Source organism: Macaca fascicularis, chromosome 13, assembly GCF_037993035.2.
Source record: "Macaca fascicularis isolate 582-1 chromosome 13, T2T-MFA8v1.1".
Lineage (NCBI taxonomy): Eukaryota > Metazoa > Chordata > Mammalia > Primates > Cercopithecidae > Macaca > Macaca fascicularis.
The window spans coordinates 86,171,477-86,199,324 of NC_088387.1; positions in this window are offsets into that span (position 1 = coordinate 86,171,477).

Here is a 27,848-nt window from a genome sequence, read left to right on the forward strand (position 1 = left end):
CTTTGAGGCACTTTTTGATCTATCTTCTATTTTGCCACTATCCCCTTAGGCATGCCTAATGTGCTCTTAAACCCACTGATTTCTTATTTTTGTTTACTTTACTTTTCAGTTCTAGAATTTGCATTTGGTGCTATGTCAGTAGATTTTACTTTTATGCTAAAATTTTTAATCAATTTTTTATTGCTCAAACACAGTAAGTATAGTTATTTTTTTAAGTCTGTGTTGACAATTTGAATATATTAGCCTCAGGGGTCTGTTTCTGTTGTCTACTGCTTCTATTGTTTCTGTTCATATAGTCTTATATCCTCATCCTTACATGCCCTGTTGTTTATGATTGTATGTGAGGCATTATATTTGCAAAATTATGTGTCGAAACAATGTATGGCCTAGATACTGCTATCTTCTTTCAGAGAAGGACTTATAATTTGCTTCTGCCAGGTACCTAAGGGCACTGGCAATTTATGAACACTTTAATTCCAATTTTAGAGATAAAACATATTTGAACCTGAGCTTTTTAGTACCTATGAAGACCTATGTACTTCCTCCTTGGAGTTCACCCTTATTTCTAATTGTAAACCTATTATGCTCTCAACCCAAGGGAAAAGGGAGTGACCAGGGCCTCTATTAGTAGGCTATGACTTCCAATTTCTATCCACTTAGCCCCAGAAGATGACCCAAAACACTCCTCACTTTCATGGCCATCCTCTCTGAAATTGATAGGTGTTGCCAAGGAAAAGGAGCTTGAAAAGTCGGGCTCACCTTTCTATGTATCTACACTCCTCCATATCGAGTTCTGACAGTTCTTCACTATTTCGTTAATTTTCAAATGTCTAGTAGTTTTAACTATTCCAAGGGGGAATGTTGGTTTAAATTATCCAGTCTGCTATTAACAGAGGTCACTGACTCAATAAATATGTGCGTATAATTTTTTGTTTTATAGGTTATTCCTGGAGTGTCCTAATCCCTGCATCAGTATTTATAGAAATGCATGGAATACTAGGCATTCACTCTTCCCAAGAGCCATATCAAAACGTTTTATTCACATTGAAGAAAACGTAGATATGGGACATAAGTTCTATAGGCTGCATCTAGATTCTTGAGAATTCCTGGAAATGAGAGACTTTAGCCCTAGTCATCCTACCCTGAAATGATTACATAAGCCCTCCTAAATGACTATGTAAAACTGTGAGGTACAACCTATTCCTGTTTTCACACTACCCATTCTCCCAAATTTCCTAAGGTCTCTTTATATGCACTAAGTTCTGTTTCCTTCAAAAGCCAAGCTGAATATCTTTTCAAGGGGGCATATAGTACAACTATTTCAGGGCTATCCTTTATAGATGTAATAAGGATTAGCACGGGAATAACTACTGAAATCTGTCCCAGCTAAACCTCTCACCCCCCTTTCTACTATCACTGGCTTTAATCCCCCACTGGTTTATGAAACTCTCAATTCACCTTATATTCATGCCAAGGATCCACAGATAATATAGTAGTTTCTGTGTGCCCACCCTGGTTTTTAATCAGTTGCTAACATCCTAGTTAATTCTACCAGAAGAGATGACAACTAGTTCTTTTTTTTTTTTTTTTTTTTTTTTTTTTTTTTTTTTTTTATTGAGAAGGAATCTCACTCTGTCTCAGGCTGGAGCGCGGCGGCGCAATCTCGGCTCACTGCAACCTCCGCCTCCCGGTTTCAAGAGATTCTCCTGCCTCAGCCTCCCAAGTAGCTGGGACTGCAGGCGCCTGCCACCACACCTGGCTAAATTTTTTGTATTTTTAGTAGAGACAAGGTTTCACTATGTTGGCCAGGCTGCTGGTCTCGAGCTCCTGACCTCGTGATCCGCCCACCTCGGCCTGCCAAAGTGCTGGGATTACAGGCGTGAACCACCGTGCCCCGCCGACAACTAGTTCTTTAACTGGTTTTCACCACAGGCATTTTCTCCTCTGTGACTTTTGCTTTAGCTGAGAGAGGCTTTTTTCTGGTCCCTGGGCTCATCTTTCCCTTTTTATTTCTTGGCCAGTTTTCTGAGAGCCTTACTTCCAAAATTTCTCCAACACATGCTTTTTACAAACTCAAACAAAACAAAAACATGAACAAGCCCAATACAAAATACAGCCATTCTTTATTTCCTTTCTTGTCCCTTATGTTATTAGTAGTCAGTTCCAAAAGCATGGCATGGAGGCTGAGGCATGTAGTGCTTCAATGTAATCCCACCTGGGAGATTCCATCACTGTTTTTAGCATCAAATACCATCCATTTGCAAATGATTAATATTTATATCTTTAGCTTATACGTTTTTTTCTGAACTCTAGACCTGAAGTTCAACTGCTTTTTCACATATCCTTTAGATATTTTAAGGTACCCTACACTCAACGGATCTGAAACAAATACGATGTTCTCCCAAGTTGGCTTTTTTTCCAGTCATTCTTACTTAAGGAAACATTATTGCCATCTGTCCTCTTTAAAATAAAAAAAAAACAACTGTATTTGAAGTTTTTTATTTTATTCAATAGACTATTTCTTAGAGAAATTTTAGTTTTAGAGAAAAGTTGAGCAGAAAATACAGAGTTTCCATGTATACCCTCTCCTTCTGTACTTAGTTAACATTATTTTGCACTGATGTGATACGTTTGTTATTTTTATAAACCAACATTGATACATTATTATTAACCAGAGTCTATAGTTTATGTTAGGATTTACTCATGGTACTGTATAGTTCTACTGGTTTGGCCAAACGTACAATGTCATATATTCACCTTATATTATCGTTCAGAATAGCTTCACTCCCCTAAAAATCCCCCATGGTCCACTTACTTATTCCTCCATCCCTTCCTCAAACCCTGAACCATGGCAATCACTTACGTTTTTATTTTTAATTTATTTTTTTACTGTATCCATAGCTTCGCCTCTTCTAAAATGTCACATAATTGAAATAGTAGAGCATGTAGCCTTTTCAGATTGGCTTCTTTCACTTAGCAATATGCATTAATGTTTCCTTCATGTCTTTTTGTTCCTTGATAGATCATTCCTTTTTATTGCTAAATAATATTCAATTGTATGAATGTACTACAATCTGTTTACCCATTCACTTACTGAAGGACATCTTAATTGCTTCCACATTTTCGCAATTATGAATAAAAGCTGTTATAAACATTAGTGTATAGGTTTCTGTGTGAACATATTCTTTGGCTCATTTAGAAAAATAACTGGGAGTGCAATCCTGGATCATATGTTAAGATTATGTTTAGCTTTGTCAGAAACTGCCAACCTGTCTTCCAAAATGGTTGTACCATTTTGCATTTCCACCAGTAATGAATGTGAATTCCTTTTGCTACACATTCTTGTCAGCATGTGATGCCAGAGCTTTGGATTTTAGCCGTTCTAATAGGTGTGTAGTGTTGTCTCATTACTGAAATCCATTTACTTTTATAAAGCAGAGTATCTCTCCTTGATACGTTTCTCTCCCTCAATTCCTATTGTCAGTGTTCTGCGGATTTTCCTTCTGTACGTATTTACATTTCACCTACTTTCTATCTTCATAACTTCAACCCTAGTCCAAATTATTATTATCTATGAATTACCTCAAAGCTCTCCTGCCCCTAAATAATGTAACCAAAGCAACTTTTTCAAAAAGCAAATCTGATTATGGAACTTCATCCCTGATTTCTGGAAACTTCCCACAAGATTCACATCGTGCTTAAGATAAAACCAAAATTCATGTCATGACCTACAACGTGCTGCGTGGCATGGCTGTCTGCTACTAACTTCTTCAGTCTCTTCCTGAACCATGCCACTCTCCTGCCATCTCTGTACTAACCCGCTGGTCCTAGTGACAGCCTTGAGAGCAGCATCTTTTCTGCTGGTTATGATTTTCATCCTTATTATGCCCTGCTCCACTCCACTCTCTTATCTAGTTTATTTCTATACATCCTTTCTCTCTAAGCACAAATGTTACATTTTAAGGGAGACTCCTGTGAATTCACCAAAGAGGTGGATTCCCCTATTATCCTTACATGATCCCATATATCTTGTGTGAAAATTGTGATATTATATTTGTTTTTATGATTATTTGATGGATGTTTGACTCCCATTCTAGACTCTGAATTTGAAAAGAAGTAAGGATTCTGCATGTTTGTTTGTTTTTTAATTATTCATTTAAAATTCAATGAAATTTAAAATTAGTGTATCCTCAACAACTAACATCTTGCCTGGCACCAAGTAGATGCCTCATAAAACATTGTTGAATAAATGTTTTGTCCTAGCTGAGAATGAGATTGATTAGTCAGAAATCAAAATATAGGGGGATTATAAGCTATATAGTGAGAAAAATCTAAGTAGATACAAAGTAAAAGAGAAAAAGAAGGAATTTTTAAAAACCATAATTATAGTTGCATGGCTTTTTCTTTTTGTTCTCATACATAAGAGACCAATAGAGAGGTAACAGTTACTTAGGGGAAGATTGAGGTATCCTAAAAGTGATGGCAGTCTTTTAAATATATTTATTTATTTATTTATTTATTTATTTATTTATTTATTTATTTATTCATTCTGAGATGGAGTCTCACTCTGTCACCAGGCTGGAGTGGCGTGGCATGATCTCGGCTCACTGCAACCTCTGCCTCCCAGGTTCAAGTGATTCTCCTGCCCCAGCCTCCCAAGTAGCTGGGACTACAGGTGCATGCCACCATGCCCAGCTAATTTTTGTAGTTTTAGTAGAGATGGGGTTTCACCATGTTGGCCAGAATGGTCTCGATCTCTTGACCTTGTGATCTGCCTACCTTGGTCTCCCAAAGTGCTGGGATTACAGGCATGAGCCACCGTGCCTGGCCTATTTTTTTTAAATCAAACTGCTGCTTTTCTTTCCTTATAAATCTAGGAGGTTTTCAAAATTTTCTATTTGGATGAAATGCAAAACCTATAGTTTTTATTGGCCCGATCCCTGGATCCATTAATTCTTTCTTAATCATGATGCCTCTCTTGTATTATTTCCAGGTTGAAAGAACACAAGCATATGTGTCTGTGGCCCAACAGGTTACAAGAACATAATAGAAAACAGCCCATTGTCATCCTTTAAAGCCCATTCCCAGATGTCTATTCCACACACGGAGGTTATTTGTACATGCTGAAATATTTGCTAGACCTGGGACCACATTGTGCCGGAAGTGTATTTCTCACTGTTTTTTTTTTTTCAATTAATTTATTTAAATGAACAAATATCTTTCTTAATAAAGGATCTGCATTTCCTCTGAGATCTGTCCAGTAGCTAACATACAGCCCTGTACCTTTAAGAAGTTTGTGAATTATTAAGGCATTGGGAAATAACTGTGCTTTGGGATTATTTTCCCTTTCGGGAATCATTATATAAAACTCTTGGTTGTGCATCTTTAAGCTGTGATATAGGTGGAGTCACAGTGGAGTCTTCTGGTAAGGCTTGTGCATTCATGTCCAAAGCTTAATTTCCTGCTGGCAGTGGGTGGGGATAAACTAGATTGCAGAAAACTATTGATGAAGACTTTGGGAAAACATTGTTTACTTCAGTGGAGGCTGGCATTCACTCAGCCATTAATTTGTCCATTCATTTAAAAATTTTTTAAATTTTCGGGGGTACTGGATGTGCACAGAGCATGGAACAAGCCATGTGGACACAAAGAGGGATTTATTCAGCATACAAATTATAAAGCTCCAACATGTGCAGTGTGAGAAAGAGAACTGAATTAAGAGTCCTAAGATCAGGTAACAAGGCTCCCCATAATTTGGCCCCCATTCTACCAATTTGATCTTATTTTCTGTTTTTCACTTGGCTGGTGATTTTCCAGTTACACTGAGAGGAGCTTGAAGGAGGGTCTGGGACTGTGAGGAGAGGGTTGTCAGAGGTCACTCAGCAAGCAGTCACAATCTCTCACTTCCCTCCTCTCTTTATGGTAGCAGCTCCAATTCTGTTTGTTTTACATATTGCACTCCTTCATCTGATTTCACTGGAGGTTAGTGACTAATATATTATTATTGTTTTAGGATAAACCATCTATTCTGATCAGTCTGACTACCTGATTGTCTCCACCCTTTAATAACACACATGTTACAATTGTTTGTTTGCCTTTGCTCATTGCTTCTTTTTTATTCTTCCATCTAGGAAAGCCCTTTCCATTTTCTCCATCTATCCATGTATCTGTTCATGGCCTCAGCCTTTTCCGAGGATCCGTTCCATGGGAAATTCTTTACTAGCTTTCCCCCGGGTCTGTATCTTGCATTATTTCAATCACCAAAATGCTGTACATAATTTTAGGGTCATATCATATCCTTAGTCTGTATTGGTTGAATAGTATGTAAAAGGACAAAATATAAAGGAACCCAAGATATTAATATTTTCTGAAGGACAGCCCCTGTGAGTTCAGTCATAGGAAGTATACATATTTTTACTTTTTAATGTGACTTTGGAGATTTTTATGCAATTCTATTTTTTTTTTTTTTTTACTTAAAATGACAAAAAGAGAAGGGGAAGGAATATAGGAAAAGCTAAAATTTGTCAATGTAAAGTGATTCTAATCTTCAAAAGCTATGTCACACTCAGGGCTTCTGAGTGTTTGTTTAGCTTTAAAGAAGGATATTAATCCACCACCCTCACCAGTGTGGCAAATACTGGAGCTCGTCTTAGAACCATATAAGTTCTAAAGAAAGATTGTCTTTTGTTGCGATCTAGTTTCTTAACAACTGAGTAAACCTTTACTGTATATCTAACTACTCAGAGGAAGTACTCTGGAGGAGCACTACCAGGGATATGAAGTTGAATGAAATATGTCTTCTGCTTCTAGGAACTCACAATTCACTGGAGACTGTCACAAAGAGAAGAAACACTACAGCCTATTGTGAGAGTTAGAGTTGAGGTCGAATGCGCAATAGAGAAAAGAGAGTCGAGAGGTTAGCTTTGTATGAAGGAATCCCTAGCAGACCTGATAGAGGAAGCATTGCTTAAAGACTGTAGAAATTCAATAGTGGGAAATGAGGTCAGAGTATTGAAGGCTCAGGGGACATCATGGGAAAAGGCACAGTCAGGAAATTGTAGGAAATGTTTGCGATGCATGCATATGTGACCACAGCACCAACTCCAACAGGGATGGCATAGTGAGAGGCAATGTGGAAAATCTGCTGCATCCAAATCATCAAGCATGTTCAGTTTATGTGTCGTTGGGGACCACTGAATGTTTTGGGAAGGGGAATGATATATAAGATGATAGGGCTTAGGTTTAGAGCTAACATTGGTGACAGGGTGAAAGAGGAGAGAGGACTTAGGAAATTCTTAGAATGCCCCTGATAAGCTTTAATGATGGCTGGACCTAGGACAATGTCAATGAGACCAGATTGAAGGACTGAGAATAAGAGATACCTCAAGAATCAATTGATAGGATTTTATGCTTGGATGGAGAAGGGAAAGAAAATACTTTAATAGAAAGATAAAGTACTTAAGGATGTCTCCAAAGTTCTGAGCCTGAAAATATAGGCGGGAGGGTAATTCTATTTACTGAGATACAGAATATAACAGAGGAAGTTTGGGAGTAACGAGGAAGAACTAGTAGAACATGGTGTGTTCAGTGGTGTATACATTAATTTTAAAATGCCTATAGGTTATTGATGGAATGATGTTCCACATGTAATTAAAGATGCATGGACTGAATCAGAAATGGGGAGCATATTTGGTAATAATTATTACAGAGCAATAATAATTAAGTTATAGAGAGTAGAAGGCAAAGAGAAAGCCTAGAACCCTGAGGTATATTTACAGAAAGTCTGGCTAAAGAATAGGTGCTGGCTAAGCCCAGTTATGAAACCAGGAATATTTCCTATCAAGAAAGCTAAGAGAATGAGTTATGAATAGAAGACAGAATGAGTAGATGAAGAATGTGAAGAAGTCTTGAATTTGCTAATCAGCTAGATATTAATAATATAGAAAAGCAATTTCCCTATAGAAATGAGGGAGGAACTCAGATTACATGAGGTTGAGGAGTTAATAAAAGGCAAGAGGTGAGACATGAGCTTGAGAAGGAGATAGGTCAGAGGGCAAATTCTGGGAATATGCCTAGAATGTGTGTGTAGGTGGAGAAGGAATGAAGGGAGCATTACAGAGAATTAATGACACATAAAATTAGTTATCATCATGCTGGAGAAACACATAGATATAAACAAATGAAAGTAGTAGATGCCTGGTAAAAAACAAAACAAAACAAAACAAAACAAAAACCAAAAACAAACAAACAAACAAAAAACAGGCCCAAAGGATAAGAAGAATGGAAAATAGGTCAATTTAACATCAGTAGACATCAGATGACTGCTAGAAAAGAATATCTGGCTCTAAGTAGTTTTGATCACAGCAGTTTTGGTTACATGTGGTGTGCACACACTTGGAGGGAAACCAACTAGCAATAAGGTTATCTCCAACGAAGGACTGAAGAGGGGCTAAGCAAGGGAGCCTGGGCACCAGCCACTCCTGGCATTATAATGACATGATAATGGCAGGAAGTGTGGGTCTGATCTGGTTCCAGCGTAGAAACCTGGAAGGACGTCCTGGGCAGGAACCCGGAGACAGTAAAAACAGAACAAAGGAGGGAGGCTTGTGGAGCTTTGCAAAAACACACAAATATAAGCTTGTATTCTAAGATTTTTCTTGGTACTACAAGCTTGTTACCTTACTATCTGTTTTGGGATGAAATCAGTATTCAATTAGAAGTCATGTAATTGTGAAATAAGGTGTCTTATTAGCCAGTATTACTGATTGGAGGAAACCTTGAATTGTAGAATGGGGACGTGTGATTCTCCTGGTAGCCTGGATAAAGGACCTGGACTCAGAGAACCTAAGAGGCCTATTTCTTAGGCCACTCTCCCTGCTCTGTCCAGGAGTAGGGTCAGGGCCTACCCATCTGAAGGGGTTAAAAAGTCATCAACAGATGGGAAGAAGTTGAAGTAATGAGAGGCTGAGGAGGGATGGTTGATTAAGCCTAGCCTCTTAGAATGAGGAAGGAGATACATGGGTGAAGAGCAGGTCATTGGATCTGGAATGAAGAAAAAAATGGAAAGAGAAAGATGTGGTCAAGGAATGATTTAGGAAATCTTTGAGGTTGAGGAAGACTTTGAGGAAGGGAGCAAAGAAACCCATTGGCCTTGAATTTCTCTCAATCTGTTGGTGTGTGGGTAAGGGCCAAGGGACTTGAGAAGACCTGGAAAAGGGTTTCAACAGCTTCTACAAGGAGTTCAGTGGATTGTCTATGAGTGGGTTAATAGGACTCAGGAGCAAAGAGCTAGGATTGTAAAAGGCAAGTGTGGGCAGCTGAAGACATTGATGGAGGCCAAAGAAGGACGAAGAGACTGATAGGATAAAGGTCTGGAAGCCAAAGGATGGGACCAGAGAGTGGAACAATGATGCAAGGATAGAAGGACTACATCCCAGTATTCGAGTCAACACTGAAAATATATATTGCATTCTTCAGCTGGGTTGAGTTCTCTGAGTGACATCTGATTCCTGCCATCATGAGGATACACAGGAAGATGGAAATAAAATTCAAACCTCCAAAACAGTTGTCCAAATCACATATCATAAGGGCTGCACATGCAATTTTTAAATATCATAATAGCCACATTAAAAATGAGTTAAAGAGAAACAGCTTTAAAAATATATTTTATTTAACCTAATATGTCTAAAACATTATCATTTCAACTTGTACTCAATATAAACATAAAAACTGTTCATATAATATTTTCCTTTCTTTTCTTTTTTTTTTTTTTAAGACAGAGTCTCACTCTGTCTTCCAGGCTGGAGTGCAGTGGCACGATCATAGCTGTCACAGCCTCAAACTCCTGGGTTCAAGTGACCCTCCCATCTCAGCCTTTCAAGTAGCTTGCATTATAGGCACATGCCACTATGCCTGGCTTTTAAAATTTTTTTATTTTTTATTTTTTTGTAGAGACAAGGTCTCACTTTGTCACACAGGCTGGTTTCAAACTCCTGGGCTCAAGTGATCCTCCCACCTGGGCCTCCCAGGGTGCGGATACATTCTTTTTTTCTTATTAATTTTTGAAATCTTGTGTGCATGATTTCACCTTCAGCACATCTCAATTTGGATGCTAAATTTTTATCAGAAATACTTGACCTACATTTAGATTTTATATAACTTACTGTTAAAAAAGTCGATTCATATATGGTTGTTCCAAGCATAATTAAAAGTATTCCAGTAACATTAGAATTTATGTACTATTTTACTGAGATTATGAGGTGAGAACTGGACTCTGCCTTTTGAAACACAAAACAATGAAAGCATGAAAGCATCAACATTTGGTTCTCATTGTTTGGGAAAATGCCAGGAGACATACATAGACTACCAGCATTGCCATGGTCTGCTAGGAAGAAAGTTCTGTGCTTTCTCTCATATTCGGATGATTTATAAAGCTGACCTCTCTAAGTATAGCCCTGTCTTAATCACTAAAATACAAATGATGACTATGATATCAAACTATTCTACTTTCTAACTCCTTTTGCTAGAATGTGGGCCATTGATAAGAGGCTTGTTAGAATTATCTTCCATTTTTATTATTTTTAAAAACATTTGGCTCTTATTCATCCATCAATTAGTAAACTTGAAAGAAACTGGCGGAAAGAAGAGTGAGCCGCATTGTTGTTAGTGTGATTTATACTCCTGTTCTGTCTCACCTGTATATAGCTCATAATCAATTTGCACATAAAGTTGATTGAGCTCTGTGGGAATATTTAGACGAAAGAAACTCTGTAAATGCCAGGTATTTATTATATTCATTATGGCCATATAATGTGGTCATAACAGAAGTGTTACAATTGATTTAATGGAGCTTTGTAATTTGAAGCAAGTCTTTAGAGTTATTATTGTGAACTTATTTCTTGAATTTTTAAAAATTATTTTATGCATGTTGCTTCATCTGTGAGCTTCTCCATGCAGTGACCAGACACTGAGTCAATTTCCTTTCTTTTAGAGGTATAATAACTGTCCTCCATATACAGTTTACAAAGAACAATTGCATATATTGCATGTTGTTAGTTACTTGTAAAGTAAGAGTGTGTGACTGACCCTACTTAGAGATAAAAATAAGTAAGGCCTAGAGACACACAGTTAAAACGACACAATTAGTAAATGGCTCTGTGAAGTACTTGTTCTTTTTCATCACAAAATAACAATTTTTAAACTATGTGTTAGTATTCTAGAAAAGCACCATGAAAGAGTGGTTAAAAGGACATGCTCTGTGTTGTCATAACCCTAGTTCAAATTCCACTCTGCCACTTGCTAGCAATGTGATCTTGGCTAAAGTACTTTCAAAGCTTATAAAATGGGGAAATAATAATAGTTAAATGAGAGTTTTTTTTTAACATGGACCGAAAGTATTGATCAATCTTGGTATCTAGTTGAAAAATACTGATATCCACAAATATGGCATATTAAATAACTGGAACCATGAACATCAGATATAAGCACCAGAGTAGTGTGAATGGCTATGCCATCTGGGTGCTTATTACCTCTGCCAACATGTCCAAGACTCTCTGCTCTTACCCACTCCTTCCAGCCCCACTGGCCTCTTTTTAAAGCCTTGAATCTGCTAAACTCTTCTCTCCCATAAAGCTTGTGAATGGGCAGGCCCCTCTGCCCGGAATGCTGTTCAATAGACGCTTTGCTGGGTCTCTTACTTTTTTCCTTCAGATCTCCCAAATGTCATCACCTCAGAGAGGCCTTTCATAAGTATCTAAGGAGACTTCCCTTGCGGGTCAGTTATCCCCTATTCCTAGTCTCTGTCTCTTTAAAGCCAATATTACAGTTGTTATTAAATTTTATTATTGATGGAATTCACTTGTCCACGTAAGATTTGTGCAGTAAAATTCTGAGAACTGTATACAATGTGAGTTTCTGTTTGGATATGTATTTAATTTCAAATTATGTAATAATAACCTAGTGGTTTATAATATATATTTTACTCCCATTAAAAGTCTATTTATAACATAACTATTGGATATTTATATATTATTTGGTCATATGGATCACACTGGCTTATTTAACCACTTCTGTTTTATAACGTATCTTCTTTTCACGTTTTAACATTATTTTATGAAACATTACTATGAATATGTTTGTAGATAAAAATTTATACCTTTAATTATTTTTTTAGAATTCACTATAGGAAGTGGAATTACAGGATTAAAGAGAATATACCTTTTAAAGGCTTGATACATGTTGAAAAAATTCATCTTTCCGGAAAGATTACAATTTGAATTCCTGTGAGTAGCATTTGGGAATACCTGTCTTACATACTACAAGCAGCACTGAGTATTTATTCTTCAAAAATAATGCAATTTTATAGGCAAGAAATGGCATTTTAAAAAACCATAACTTGCATTTATTTGATTTCTCAAGAGTAATCATATTTTATCTGTTTTAAACATTTGTATTTATTTTTCTAGCTATGCAATTTTTGTGCATTTTTTTCCCATTTTAGTTTTTTTAATTAATATGTAGGGTCAATTTTATATTAAGACTATGAAATACTTGTCTATAACGTTACTGCAAAGATTTTTCAGATTTATTGCTGATTTTTCATTTTGTTTACACTTCTGGTTGATAATCTCTAAAAATTTTTATTTATTTATTTTTATTATACTTTAAGTTCTGGGATACATGTGCAGAACGTACAGGTTTGTTACATAGGTATACACGTGCCATGATGGTTTGCTGCAGCCTTCAACCCGTCATCTACATTAGGTATTTCTCCTCATCTTTTAAAATTTTTGTATACTCAATGACTAAACTTTGCCTTTATAGCCTTTTCCCTCTACCTTTATATTTAGTGTGACTAAGTTAAATATCCTTACACATGACTAAGTTAAACATCCACCTAAATTTTGTCGAACACACTTGTTTTTTATTCCCACTTATTATTTAACCTTTTAGGCATTCTAAAATATTTCCTACGGTATGGTGTCAATGATACAATTTGTCTTTATTTTTTTAAAAAAAGAGTAACTCAATATTTTCTGAATTATCCATTTCCTCCTCATTGGTTTATAATGCTTTTTTTTTTTTTTTTTTTTTTAAATCACATGTTCTTTTCTCATGTATTCAAGAAGGCTAGCTGGAAACCTACACTGGTGCCTTTTTCTGTAATTATTGCAGGTTTGAGTTATATTTTAGTACCCAGTAAAAAATTTTCCCCTCCTTGCTGTTGTTTGAATTTTTTTCACCTGTTATTACTTGTTTATTCTTCTAAATAAATAAAGAATCATCTTTTCAACTCTAGTCAGCTAATAACGGCCCTCAAAGATAAACAGGTTTTAATCCCTGGAACCAGTAAATGCTACCTTATATGAAAAAAGGGTCTTTGCAGATGTGATTAAATTAAGAGATACTCCACAATCCTTTTGAGTGGGGCAGGGGTGGGGGGATTGTTCTGGATAATTATGGTAGGCTTTAGTTGTAATCACAGAAGTCCTCATAAAAGGGAGGTAGAGAAAGATTTGACTATAGAAAAGAGGGATATTTGAAGATGCTTTGCTGCTGGCTTTGAAGAAGGAGCAAGGGACCCTGAGCCAAGTAATGCAGGAAATGCAGCTCTAGAAGCTAGAGAAGGTTAAGAAAACGAATCTCCATTAGACCTACCCAGGAAGTGCAGTCCTGCCAACACTGTCATTTCAGCCCAGTGAAACTGATTTTCTCTTTCTCTTCCCTCCTTCCTTCCCTCCTTCCTTCCTACCTTCCTTCATTCTCTCTTTTCTTTTCTTTCTTCTCTTTCTTTCTCTTTCTTTCTTTCTTTCTTTCTTTCTTTCTTTCTTTCTTTCTTTCTTTCTTTCTTTCTTTCTTTCTTTCTTTCTTTCTTTCTTTCTTTCTTTCTTTCTCTCTGTCTCTCTCTCTCTCTCCTTCCTCCCTCCCTCCCTCCCTCCCCCCCTCTCTCTCCCTTCCTTCCTTCCTTCCTTCCTTCCTTCCTTCCTTCCTTCCTTCCTTCCTTCCTTCCTTCCTTCCTTCCTTCCTTCCTTTCTTTCTTTCTTTCTTTCTTTCTTTCTTTCTTTCTTTCTTTCTTTCTTTCTTTCTTTCTTTCTTCTCTCTCTTTTCTTTCTATCTTTTTATGAAGTCTCATTCTGTCGCCAGGCTGGAGTGCTATGGCGCAATCTCGGCTCACTGCAACCTCCATCTCCAGGGTTCAACCGATTCTCCTGCCTCAGCCTCCCAAGTAGCTGGGACTACAGGCACGCACTACCTTGTCCAGCTAATTTTTGTATTTTTAGTAGAGACGGGGTTTCACCATGTTGGTCAGACTGGTCTTGAACTCCTGACCTCGTGATCCGGCTGCCTCGGCCCCCCAAAGTGCTGGGATTACAGGCGTGAGCCACTGCGCCCAGCCTGAAACTTATTTTGAACTTCTATCTTCAGAATTGTATGCGAATAAATGGGTGTTCTTTTAAGCCATCAAGTTTGTGGTAATTTGTTACAATAGTCATAGCAAACTAATACATCAATTTAATAAAAATTGTTCCTGAGTTATTTGTTTTTGAATTTCGATTAATGCCACCCACTAATATTTAAAGAGTTTACATATTTAAATATTTAATATTCCTTTCCAATAAAACATATTTTTTTCTTTTTGAGAAAAAATTTATAGACTCTCTGAGAAATTTCTTGTACTAATATTTCCAATGAAACAGATTTTCATTTTTCAGAGAATCAGCAGCATATTTTTTATAAAGTAACTTTCTTGTGGGTAAACACAGAGGGAAAATGAGTATTATTAAGATTGGCAGGAGATGGGCATTTAACTTAGGTGAACTTCTATAATATATAAGAAGCAACAATTGGGTTCCTTAAACAAGGTTAGCTTAAATAAATACAATTTCACCCAAATTCTTTTGAAATGCTCTTCCGTGAGTTGGTTTTATTCACTATATGATTACAGATGACGAATAAATGTAAATATAAAGCTGTCTTATCTCTCTAAAATACTACATGGTCTTCAACACTGGTTCAGAGTATACACAAAACAATTCTTAAAGGCTGAAATAATAGTTTCATGACCACCTCATAACTCCGAGGTTTCTAGACATTTTATACCTACTCATCTCTTATGGCAAGCATTTGATATTCAATTGTCCTGATTTTGATAACCAAGTAACTGTTTTAATGCAGATATTTAAGATGGTTTGTGTTTCAGAAGTATGTACAAGAGGAAATTCTGACATGTCAGAATGGGGTTAATTACTCATCAGAATTTCCTCTTGCATATACTTCTGAGACACCTATATTTAATATGATTTAATGCAACAATTTGGGCAGATCACTTTTCTAGTACAGGTTGAATATCCCTTATCTGAAATTCTTAGGACCAGAAGCATTTGGGATTTTTTCAAATTTTGGAATATTTTTATATACTTAATGAGATATCTTGGGGGATGAGACCCAAACCTAAACACAAAATTTATTTACATTTCATATACACCTTATGCACATAGCCTGAGGATAATTTTATTAATATTAATATTTTAAATAATTTTGTGCATGAAACAAATTCAGATTTTGGAGCATTCAGATTCTGGGTTTTGGATTAGGAATTCTAAACCTGTGTAGGTGATTTTAGCAAGTGGTTCCAGTAGGTGAACATCAGAATCCCTTTATAAAACTTTGAAGGCTGAATGCAGTGGCTCACACCTGTCATCCCAGCATTTTGGGAGGCTGAGGTACAAGGATCAGCTAAGCCCAGGAGTTGGAGTCCAGCCTGAGACACATAGCGAGACCTCATCTCTACAAAAACTAAAATAATTAGCCAGGCACAATGGTGTGTACTTGTAGTCCCAGCTACTTAGGAAGCTAGGGTGGGAGGATCAAGGCTTCAGTGAGCTGTGATTGCACTACTGCATTCCAGACTGGGTGACAGAGCCAGACACTGTCTCAATAAAAAAAATCTTTAAAAAATTCAAATGTCTCAGTCCTCTTCAGAATGTGCAAGAGGGCACATGCAGCATCTGTATTTTTGAAAAGTTCCAGGCATGATTCAGATGTATACATAAATTTTTTCACCACCGATTATAGTGCAAACCCTTAGGAGACAGAGATTTTTCTAAACTGTTGAGTAACCCAAAGGTCCATCATTTGTCATCTTGGTGAGGTCATTCTATGAATGTATCCCCTTCTCTGAGCCAGAAAGAAAATCCAGCACTCCCAATTGCAGTGTTTCTCCAAGTTTTCTTCTACCCAGTAAATCTTATTAAGGGACAGAAAGGGCAACTTGAAATATTTAATCAATTTTACTTTATTTTATGGGGAAACATTTTATGGTAGTGCAGCATTTGCGAATTGAAGATTAAAAAGTTCTCCAGTATATCTCTTTCAAATGTCAAGAGTATATTGTTTCTGGTTTATACTAGAATATAATATTGTGAATGTATATTTGAAGGGAAAACAGAAAATATTCAACAAAAATAGTAATCTTGAGAAAGGAAAGCATGCCATCTTTTCTTCTTTCTAATCCTAAATCTGTTTTAAGAAATCATTAAAACCCAGCCTTCTCCATAAAGACTTTTAACATACTGAATTTTCATGGTAAGTTCTCCCTTTTTAAATTGTGAGACATTTGCAATTATTTTGGTGCCTGATATTATGGTTTCCGTTGTTCTTGAATTATTTCATTTTTAATTTTTCTCAACAAATGATGAGGTTCCTTAGAGCTGAGAGCTTTATTATCTTTTACAGTGTTGAGAATATTATGCAGCACATCTTAGGTCCATGAAACCTATATATTGAATAAAATAATAACATCTTTCTCAACAAAGAAATAATTTTTTAAAAGTTTTAACTGACCAAACCGTCACTTACTTATTTTTTTTTTTCCATTTAGTTAAAACATTTAGGAAAACTAAAGAGAGTGACTGTTTTCTTCATGTCATTAGTCCTCAAAAATTTAGTTGCTATTTGGGATGGGTTGAAGAATTGTCTTTTTTATACACTTCAAAAAATTACTGTACTCATCTGTAAACAGCAAAACTAAACTTTTAAAGTATATTAGTGTTCTTCTGATATGCCTATATATATTCTTATGCTTATGTTTATTTATATGTGTCTGGGGAGGTATAAGAGGAGAGCCTTTCTTTACCATAATCATCAAAGCAATAATTAAATGTGAAACATACAACAGCTGTGTGATTTAAGATAATTTAAATTCATATATGAAGGACTTTGCTAAACATAATAGTAATGCATTACCTAGGTGGATGATTACTCGGCAACATTGGCTGAATTTAATATTTATCATAAATACAGTATTTGTTAAAGAAATGGCATCATAAATACTCTCCTCCACCTTTATGAAAATGGAATTAAAATGTCTTTAAAGAATACAACATTCTTTTCATTAAACTTCACAGAAAAGCTCAGTGAAAATAGGCATTCACCACAAGTTCCTGTCTCCTTATCTTTCTTTCCAGCTGCTCTGATTCTCCTAAAAGTCAACTTCTCTTGGTGGTTTCTGTTAATAGGTAATAAGACAAGTGATTTAAATCACTGATTACTCTCTTCTGGCTTTCAAACCATTCTAGCATGCTTCTAGTTAGAATAATGATTGCAGTGATAGGTCGATGTGAGAAGATGGTAATTTTACACATTAATGGAATAGAGCTTCTGAGATTTACATTCAGCTCTTGCAATAATAAAAAGTGCTAATAGTAGAGGAAATATTTATGAATGTCTGAAATATATATGTGCCCTTTAGCAAGATTAGAGGACTACACAGGCCTTGTTGGGATTCATTATGCTACAACAAAACATTTATTTCTAGTATCAGTAATTGGTAAACTTAGATTATGCTGGTTTTCTTGTAGTTAATTCTGAAAATGTAACATTTTGATGAAGTCAACTACCTGTGACTTTAGGGCCTTTCAAAGGAAATTTACTTAGATCTATAAGACAAGTTTTAAAAATAATCGAAGTCCCTGCTTTTCCATCTTTCCTCCCACAGCTGCCCAAATGCATACAGACATGCTTATATTTACTACCTCTGTCCACCTTGTCTTGGTGACCTGGTGACTTGCTCTGACACATCTGGTAACAACTCTGACATAGAAGAAGATGTATACTTTTTAATTGGGAGGAACTATGCTCTCCAATTCTTTCCTGAATCTTTGCTTAGCACTGAGTCACTTTGGAATCAATTAAATATGAACCTTTGTCACATCAGTATTCATAGAAAAGCACTTATGTGATTAAAGACCCTTGGCTTCTAAATATTTGACTACTTACCAACACCAGTCGTCTAGAAAGCCTTATTAGTTTTTTAAAAAAAAAAATTTTCAAGGATGGCAAGCATGAAAAAGTAAAACAAAATTAGAGGAGACATAACTGCCTTCAAATGTGTGTTCCTGGAGCATCATCATAGCTTGTGCCATTCTAAGGTGCTACTATTCTCTCTCTAGCTCCTGTATCTTCTGCTGCTAACCTCTGGGGATTCCCAGGCTCTCTGCTTCTGTACTGTGATATTTTCTCATGTATAATAGCAATACATGTATAGTATAACAATACACGTATCAAGTTATAAATATTCATCATCAAATAATGCATAAAATATGTATTTTAGTCTAATCCCACTTAAATACATTTTACATTTAGTAAATAAAGCAAGTAGTAGCCTAGTATTTCAGAAACTGAGTTAAATTTAAACAAACTTTTAAAACATATTGGAACACATTTAAACCATGTATATGCAACTGATGTTAAATAATTATTTCTTATGACACTAATCATAATAGCTACTATGTATTAATGAATTATATGCTAAGCTATGTGGTGTATATGAGCTTATTTCATCTTCATAACACCAATGCTATGAGGTAGGTGTTCTCAGTCCTATTTATGCACAAGAAAACCATGACTTGGAAAAAGTACTTATAATTAATTTAAGTAATCCATAGCAGGTTATACAGTGTACAAGTGATCTAGTTGGGATTAGAATCCAGGTTTGCTTAACTTCAAAGCACTTTTTCTTGACTACCAAGCCCAAATAACTCCTCACACAGGCTCCCTAAGGATCCACAAAGAGTAGTGGATTCCAGTCCCTTAATATTTAAAGACTGTAACGTATAATCTGTATGTTGATAAATGTATATAACCTTGTGATGTTTGGCTACATTTTCCAAAATGTTTCGGTGTGCTTTATTTGGATAACTGCAATGTCTTTTAAAAAACATTTCACATCATACATGTACTCATTTAAAAGGAGAAATAGTTTTTAATATTGAAACAAGTAATCTGTGCTTCAGGCTTAATAACAAAATTTGTTTTCTTTTTCTGTTGTTTGAGAAGTCCTCTTATTGTTTCAGTTCTGTAAAATCACAGTTAATATCATACACCCTTGTCACTCAGAATGTTAAGTATTATTAGGCACTGAGGGAGATCTCTGCTTGAATTCTGTAACTTTATTTCACTCTGTAATATCAGGAAGTCCAGTTATGTTCGGGGTAGTATTGTTAATATATTGTTCATATTTCCCCCCCTTTCTTCTCTCAGTGTGCAGTTTTCTTCCATTTCATACCTTCCAGGTCAGGTACTCATGTTAACTTTACATGTAGTTTATTGACTGGGTATCTACATATTTGAATTCTCTTGTGGCATCTCACCATCTCATAGAGTTCAGATGGAGAAGACAAGTACTTCTGCCCAGACAGGACACTAGCAAAAAGGATGAGAATGTTTTAAGTCAGTCAGAGGTTGCAGTAAAGTAAGGTGAGAATTCTGCTCAAATATTTCTATTTTCCCTGTGGAACACAAGGCAATATTGCGACTTAGTGTGAAGAGCTGGGAAAGCAGGCTTAAAAGGGATCATAGTGTCTTAGAGTAGCTGCCACAGGGAATGTGAAGAAGGCTGACTAGGGACAAGGAAAACAATAGTGAACAACTTTCTGGCTCCCAGAGCCATGTGACCTGTGCAAGCTTGCAATATGACCAGGATGTAATTTCAGGATAAATGCTGATAAAGCTGCCGCTGGTCTCCTAATGCTTAAATACGCCTAGATATTAATTTGAGAGACTAGAAGAAACAAACTATTTTTCTCAGTTATATTATTCTATCAAATTAAATATATGTAGTAAGATGATTTTATAAGATTATAAGAAAAACTTTGTCAATTTTGAATTTTAACAAAATGTCAAAACTATGGCATATTAATGCAATTAAATATTTTATATATTAAAAGAAATAAGATAGGACTAAATGTACGTACATAAGAAGATTTCACAAAGATATTAAATCAAATTGCATCATAGAATGTATAATATGATCTTATTGTAAAGGAACTGTGGTTGAAACATAGCCTTGAAATGTTACCAGTCTGTCAACATTAGATAGCAGTTTACAGGACATACTTTGGAATTGAACATGGCTTTATAACAATCCCTTTGTTTCTGTGGCTGAATGTCTAACGTTACCTGAAGGGTGTATGATCAAGTGGGAGGTTGCCCACCTTAACTCTATGTCATAAATCAGCAGGACTGTGGACGGATCCATTTGTGTGTGTAGAGTGCAGCTTGGAGCCTCGGTTTGACTAGACCAGTTCAGTCTTTTTGGAAAAGTCCATTCTTTACCAGAAACTGGAGGAGTCCCCAAATTCTCAATTTTAGTGAAACATTGTGGGAGGAAGAGAGAGGAAGCTTTACTGATTTTCTGGACGTCAAAGTTTCAGTGCTCAACTGAGGAGCTAGAAGTAGTCCAGAGGCGACTTATCCCTCTGAGCTTGGCTGCCATACACACTGTGTCCTTGCAGGTCCCCTCCCTCATGAGAAGCCCTCACAGTCAGCGTAGTGCCTGGGGTAGGGCCCGCTACTTTACTTTGTTTCAGGATGATTATTTTGGTCAAAAATATAACTCCTGAGGTCACATGCTTAGCAACCCTTTGACACCTTGTAGATCACAGTATGGAACAGGTTCAGAAATAAACAAAGGAACTTATCTTTTCTAGATATGATAGGCAATTCAATGTCAACCCTTTCTCTGAGATCAAGTTGATAATAGATAAAATATATTTTGAAAATTTGCTTGAAGGTACTGAAAACCAACCAACCAACCAAATGCTGAATTACCAAATTAGAATTCTGAAGACAATGAAGCACAGGGAGAAAAGGCTGGCACTGGGGCTATTTTATCCCACAGGGTAATAGACAGATGACTGAGAATGTAGGCTGGTCAAGAGCCTATGCATTTGTAAGGGACTATTGAGATATTCCAGATAAAATATGGGATACCTAGATATGTTTGAATTTCAAATAAACTATGAATAATTTTTTAGTATATTCCATGAAATATTTGTGTAATGTGGGTGATGGTAAAAGCTTGTGTATATAGGAATCTCTGCATATCTGAGAGTGCAACAATAAAGTATTGGTATGTTTTATTGCTATGTAAGGTTTTAGTTTGTGATAGACTAATACCTTGATGCCCATAATTTGTTATGGTAACTATTAGTTTTGTTCTTCTTTCCTAGTGTGAAAGGAAAGATGTGTTGGTAAAGCATGAAAAAGAGGGTGGCTGATGTTGGCAGAAAAGAGGGGGAAAAATGGAGTGTTCAAGTTTGTTGCTTTTTCCTGCCTTCCACCCCACTAATGGACATACACACACACACACACACACACACACACACACACACACACACACACACACAATGGGAGTGGAGACAGAAGAAAGCCAGATTTCCCCTTGTTGTTTGAGAAGATCTAAGAGTCAGGAAATCTGTAGGTAATTCTTTAAGGGGGAAGCCAGTTGAAGTACTCAAGGACAATAAGGTATGAAAGAACAGAAGAAATGGCTGTTTGGCTGTGGAGATAGGAGAAGAAGGATATAGGAGAGCATTTCCTTTGGCTTCTACAAGGAATAGAGACAGTTAAATTGTTCCTGAGTGGGATATAGAAGTAACAGAGAGGAAGGGCCAGGAGGCCTGTGAAGAATTTGCAGAATCATAGTGTGATGGGAAAATAATAGCAGCAGTGAGGAGCAGACAGTCCACTTCATGGATTTTCAGCCTATGTGGTGGAAATCTCCAAAGAAGCCTTATGAAGAAAACACCAGCTGGGCTGAAAGCTGAGGAAGCTCTAGGAAGTGTGGGGACAGATGTGAGTGACAGATCTGCAGAGTCCTGCTGCCTAACAATGGCTCCAGTCTAAAGAATGATCTCTTCCTTCTTACCAACCCTATTGGGCAGCAGGCTCGCAAACCCATAGGAATGCAGAACAAGTGAGAGAACAGTGGAGGCAGAGGAAAACTTGGAAATAAACCATAAGCTAGCAAGCAAGTGAATCATAAACTTGAGTCCATCAGAAAATCAGTATATTTAATCCTGAAATTGATTGCAGTACATTAGGTAGGCTGAGGTTTCAGAGCTAGATACGAATTCATTAGAAAAGTAAAGATAACTCATTTTTATTTCATATATTTAAACTTTTGATGATACATTTTATACTTATTATAATAGTAGATGCATAGAAAAATAACCTTAAGAAAAATCATATCAAATCATTAATGGTGATTTGGAAGTGGGGTGGGTGGAGTAGAATGGGAATGTGGGATTATAGCAATGAGAATATTCTAAATATACAATGTTCCCATTAGGGAACATTATATATTTCTCAAATGTTTGAACTTTGTACAAAATGAATAATGTTTTGGTGAGAAAGAAGTCCTCCCCCAAACAATAAAGATTAACATCGATGTGTGAAAATGGCCTGATCATATACCCTTATGACCTTCCTGCTATTAGGTCCCTAAAGTACTAGCCTAAATCTGCTCTAAAAATGACAAATCTGGGTAAGACAGTAAATGTTACATATGGCCAGATTTACTGATGAGAAGATACAAGTTCAAGGCACCACTGTTGTCAATGCTAAGATGATTGAGTCATTTAATGTGGCACTGACTCTTTGGAAAGCCCACGGTGGGAACCTCTGACTCACAGTTAATTCAGGTGGAGCGCCTTAGCTAATGCAGACAGAAGAACAGATCTGTCCTCTTGCTATGTGCATCCCCAGAATAAATGTTTTTGCTGCTGACACCAATTGTCTGAGGGCAATGAGCAGGTAGGGCAGAATTATTCCTTTTCCACGGAGCTGGGAAAGGATGGTTTTCTACACTGGAGAAGCCTCTGGGCTAAGCCTCAGTATAAAGGATGCTGTTCAGCCCTGTCAGCTTCCATCTGCTGGTAGAGACACTCTTGTATCTTTCACTGCCTGACAATTCACCACTGCAGAAGAGCTGGGATGAAAGCGTATGCTGCAGAGACTCTCATTTGTAATAGGAGCAGGCTAAGAAAGTTCAGGAAGGAGACACAGCTGGACAGCTGAAGCAGGTGTCTCCACCTGGGGAAGCTGCACCAGGAAGAGTGGAAATGGAATCAATACTCTGAAAATCTGGGTTTGTGATCAGAAGATTAAATGGAGAAACCATATTTCAACACAAAGGAGAAATCCTAAGAGATGTAAATCATGACTGAAAAGATAAGAGACACTGAGAGCAGCCCTGGAGAAATAACATGCAAATTATCATCAGCATTCCAGAAGGAGCAAAAGGAGCAGATGGAAATGGAATCAATAATCAAAGCAATAATCTTCAGCTTCTAGATCTGGAAAAAAAAAAAAAGATCAAAAGGGCTGACTAAATGCCATGCAGAGGGGATGAAAATACCCACAACTAGACATATATTTGCACACTTTCTGGCCCCTGTGGATAGAGAAAAATACATTTTCTCAGACAGTTAGAGAATTTTACATATAACGGGAAAGAAACAAGTTGATGTTGACTTCTTGTATGCCACACTCAAAGCTAGTGGAATAATGTTTATAAACTTGTGAGGGAGAAAGCACTGTGGTATAAAATTCTACATTCTGAAAGGTTGTCATTCATATAAATTTCCAGGATATGTAGAAACTCAAAATATTCTACTTATTTTTCCATTCAAAATTACTTAAGGATATACTCCAGCATAAATAATAGAAAATTTAAATAGAGATCTAAAACAAGTAGAATATAAAGAGTACAATAAATAGGTAGTGAGCAGTGAATCCAGTAAAGTATGTAGGTGAGCCTATGTGGGTGGGTGAGGATAAAGTGATTGTAAAACATAATGTTGGTGTTAAACACACAAAGAAGAGAACAGGCATACTCTAAGGAAAAACTTAAAAATAATATGAAATTAAATTTCTAAAGTAATTTGAAAAAATATAGGATTTAGAAATGGTGCAAGGGAGTGGGAAAGTAAAATATTGTTAAGATTCTCTCATTATGGGGAATGATCAAAGTCTTATTATTTTCAATAGAATAGCAAGAAGTATGGGTTTTCATGAGAAAGTTAAATACATTTTACTATTTTCAAATTGTTGGTAGGGGACAATTTAAATTACAAATCAAAATAAACAGAACACAACAATAATTTGATTAAGACCGTAAAAGTAACAAAAATAAGAAAAAAAGAAGTATATTAAAAATTAACATAAAACAAGATGGAAATGATTGCAAACATATCACTTTTCAATATAAAATAAATAGAATAAAAGCTTGAAATAATAGTATAAAATTTAGTCTAGGTCACCTGTGCATACAGAGTGAAATATCCTGATTATAAGTTTAGCAAATAGATTTCAGCAATGTTCTAAAGTAATAATAATAATAATATGTTGCGGCCAAATAGAGTTTATTCCAGAGATGCCAAAATGTTTCAAAATTAAGATATAATGTTAAATCATAAAGAGAAAACATCTCAGTAGTGATATACTATGGTAAATAATTGAATTAAAATAACTCATTTTAAAAACAAAAATAAATTGGGAATAAAAATGGTAAGAATTGTTTTACAGAAAAAGGGAAAATAAACCCTAATGAATGATGAAATAGCAGTCACCAATGTTAAAACCAAATACAAGGGTGTAATTATTCCTAGAAATAACTATTCTCAATTTTATTTTGCATTTATAGGTCATGCTACATAACAAAAGAATAAAGTAAATGGTACCAACCTTTGAAAACAAGAAATAAAATTATCATGATTTTCATATGAGTTGTTTGTAAACCTAGAATATCACTTGAGTTAGAAAAAAAGTCAATTATAAATGATAAGAGAATACAGTAAATTACTTGGATACATAATAAATACATAACTTAATGACTTTCCTTTATAGTGACGGAAACATGATAGAATGGAAATTTTCCAAATTATTCTAATCTTAATAGCAACATTATTCATAAACTTCCCAAAAATAAACTAACGTGAAATTTTTTTAAAAACTGCTTAAAAAACATTCATTGAAGAAAACAATGAGAAGTGACCATGCTTTGAAGGGGAAGATGCACTAACAAACATAGAAATCCTCCCAAATTATTACATACATTTAATGTGTTCCTATAATAATCCTAGTGGTATCTCCTGAGTTTTTTCTACAGTTCCCTAGATATCATTAGCTTCTTGGCAGAAAACAGATGGCACATGAAAATGGAGTAACTGAGAAAAGTTTAATGAACGGATGATTTACAAAGGTTTGGATAGGGTGAAGAGGGACCCACAGGAGACAGTCAAGCCACTTGGAACTCACATTACCATTCCCAGGCCTAAAGGGGACAGGAGAGGTAGTTGCAACCAGAATTCCAATCATAGCTGCAGGAGAGGATCACTGGAGAACTGTGGCCTACAGGAGGGAAGCTGGGAGGGACTGGTAGCCCTGCTGGGAAGGAACTGAGGGAACAAAGACCTTGCCTGCCCTTCAATTTTCTGTCAGTGCCTCTCATTGGCCAAACTCAAATGGAAACAAGAGGTAAGAGATTCAGGGTGAAACAGTCCACAGATGTCAGAATCCCAACATACAGAGCAGAAGGGTAAAGGCAGGAGTGGGGGGGTGGGGGAGGAATTGTAGAGACAAACATGGACATCAAATGCCATGTTAAAGAAGCGTATATAACATTGCTAAGAAAATATTGAAAAAGATATGTAATAGAAGGGGATTTGTCTTACCCCAGATATTAAAACTGTCAACAAATGTACTGATTAAAAAAAGGAATGAGCGAGTAGAGCAACAGAGTTGAACAGAGGGCCCCAGATAAGCTTGACTATACATGAGAATTAAACATATGCTAGAGATTCTATTCGATTCTGTAGAGAAAAGAATGGCTTAGTTGATAAATATTTTTTGACTATTTGACTGATACTATTTGATAAATATGTTTTGACTATCAATTTAGAAGGAAATAAAGTTTGATATTCAACTTATAAAATATAAAAGTAAATTCCAGATGAATGAAAAAATCTCATTAGAAAAAGAAAATATAATTTATCAGAATAAACCACACAAGAATATTTTGGATAACTTTTGGTTATAAATAATGTAATATGTATCATAAAGGCAAATATAATAGATTTGAGCAGATAAAAATAAAGGTTGGATTGCAAGAGATAACATAAACGTAGCAAGAATATATTTGCAATAAAATAACAGGCAAAGGTTCAACTCTGATAAAATAAAATAAAGTTATTCCCTAAAATTAAGAAAAAGTCACACCATCAAATAGAGAAATGGGCAAATTGTACGTACAGGCAATTCCAGAACAGGAAATATAAACGATAACTATATGAAGGCATGTTAAATATAACTAACAGAAAAATTTATAACTTAAAACTAATTTCATCAAAATAAAAGATTTTTTAAAATTAGGAATATCCAGTCATGAGAAGGAGGGAGATAAATGCATTTCTTTATCAATCAGAATCCAAAGCAGTCAGGAAAAATTCAAACCACTCTAGGATGGAGCTGCAACTATCTCCAGGACTTACTGCTATTTATGATGAAAACAAATCGGCTTCTTTTTTTGTTTAAGTTACTTTGAATTGGGATTTTAATACTTGTAAAATAAATTTTATATATTTATAATTTATATGTATATATTTGTGAGTGTGTATCCATATTTAAAATATTGGAAGGTTCTGTCAAATGCAACTAAGTAATCTAAATGCAATTAAACACAACAAATCTAAATACAACTATGTATATATATTTATTTAAATGATGACATCCTATAGGTATTCAAAGCAAATATCACAAGTTTAATTAAAACATGACATATCTGTGCTGAGATCAGTAGGATATTCTTATGAGTACTGATTTGGTTACTTTACATTTGTTATTTTTGGTTCCCTATATCAACTTTCTTAACAGTTATTGGTTATCTGACATCTATTTGTCTATACTTATATGTTATAAAGCCCTGAAATACCATTATATTCCCTTGAGGTTAAAGAAAAATTTACTGAGTAGAACACTTTTATCACTGCCTCCCAAACACAAGCTTGTAGTGGACAATTAATAATTTATTTACTCAGCACCTCACCATTCTTCCTGTCTACTAAGAAGTTCTTCTCCTGCCCCCACCCAGGAGGGACATGGCAGCTACTGAGGTCTTGCAGATCCCAGGTAATTCTCTTCTCCTGCATTATCTTTCTCTGGTGGAAGAATAGGCCCATGACTCACACTGGGCTTGGGGAACTAGGGAAAGTAGGGGTCAATTCTCCTTTTGCCAGTGAGACTGCGAGTGTTCTTACCAAGTTCATCATCACTATGAAATAATGAGGCTGGTATATCACTATGAAAAGTAGAGAAAATGGATGGTGAGCAAGAATCCAGGTAACATTTTTGGTTATCTGAGCCTCATTGCTTAATGCACAATTGAAATATGAGTTTCAGTCACTTGCAATTAACAGACACAAGTAATGCAATCTCATTTATAGGTTTGTTTCTCTTGAGATGAGTTTTGCAGAAAACAAAGTTGTTTGCCCTGCAGAATTTAGTAATGG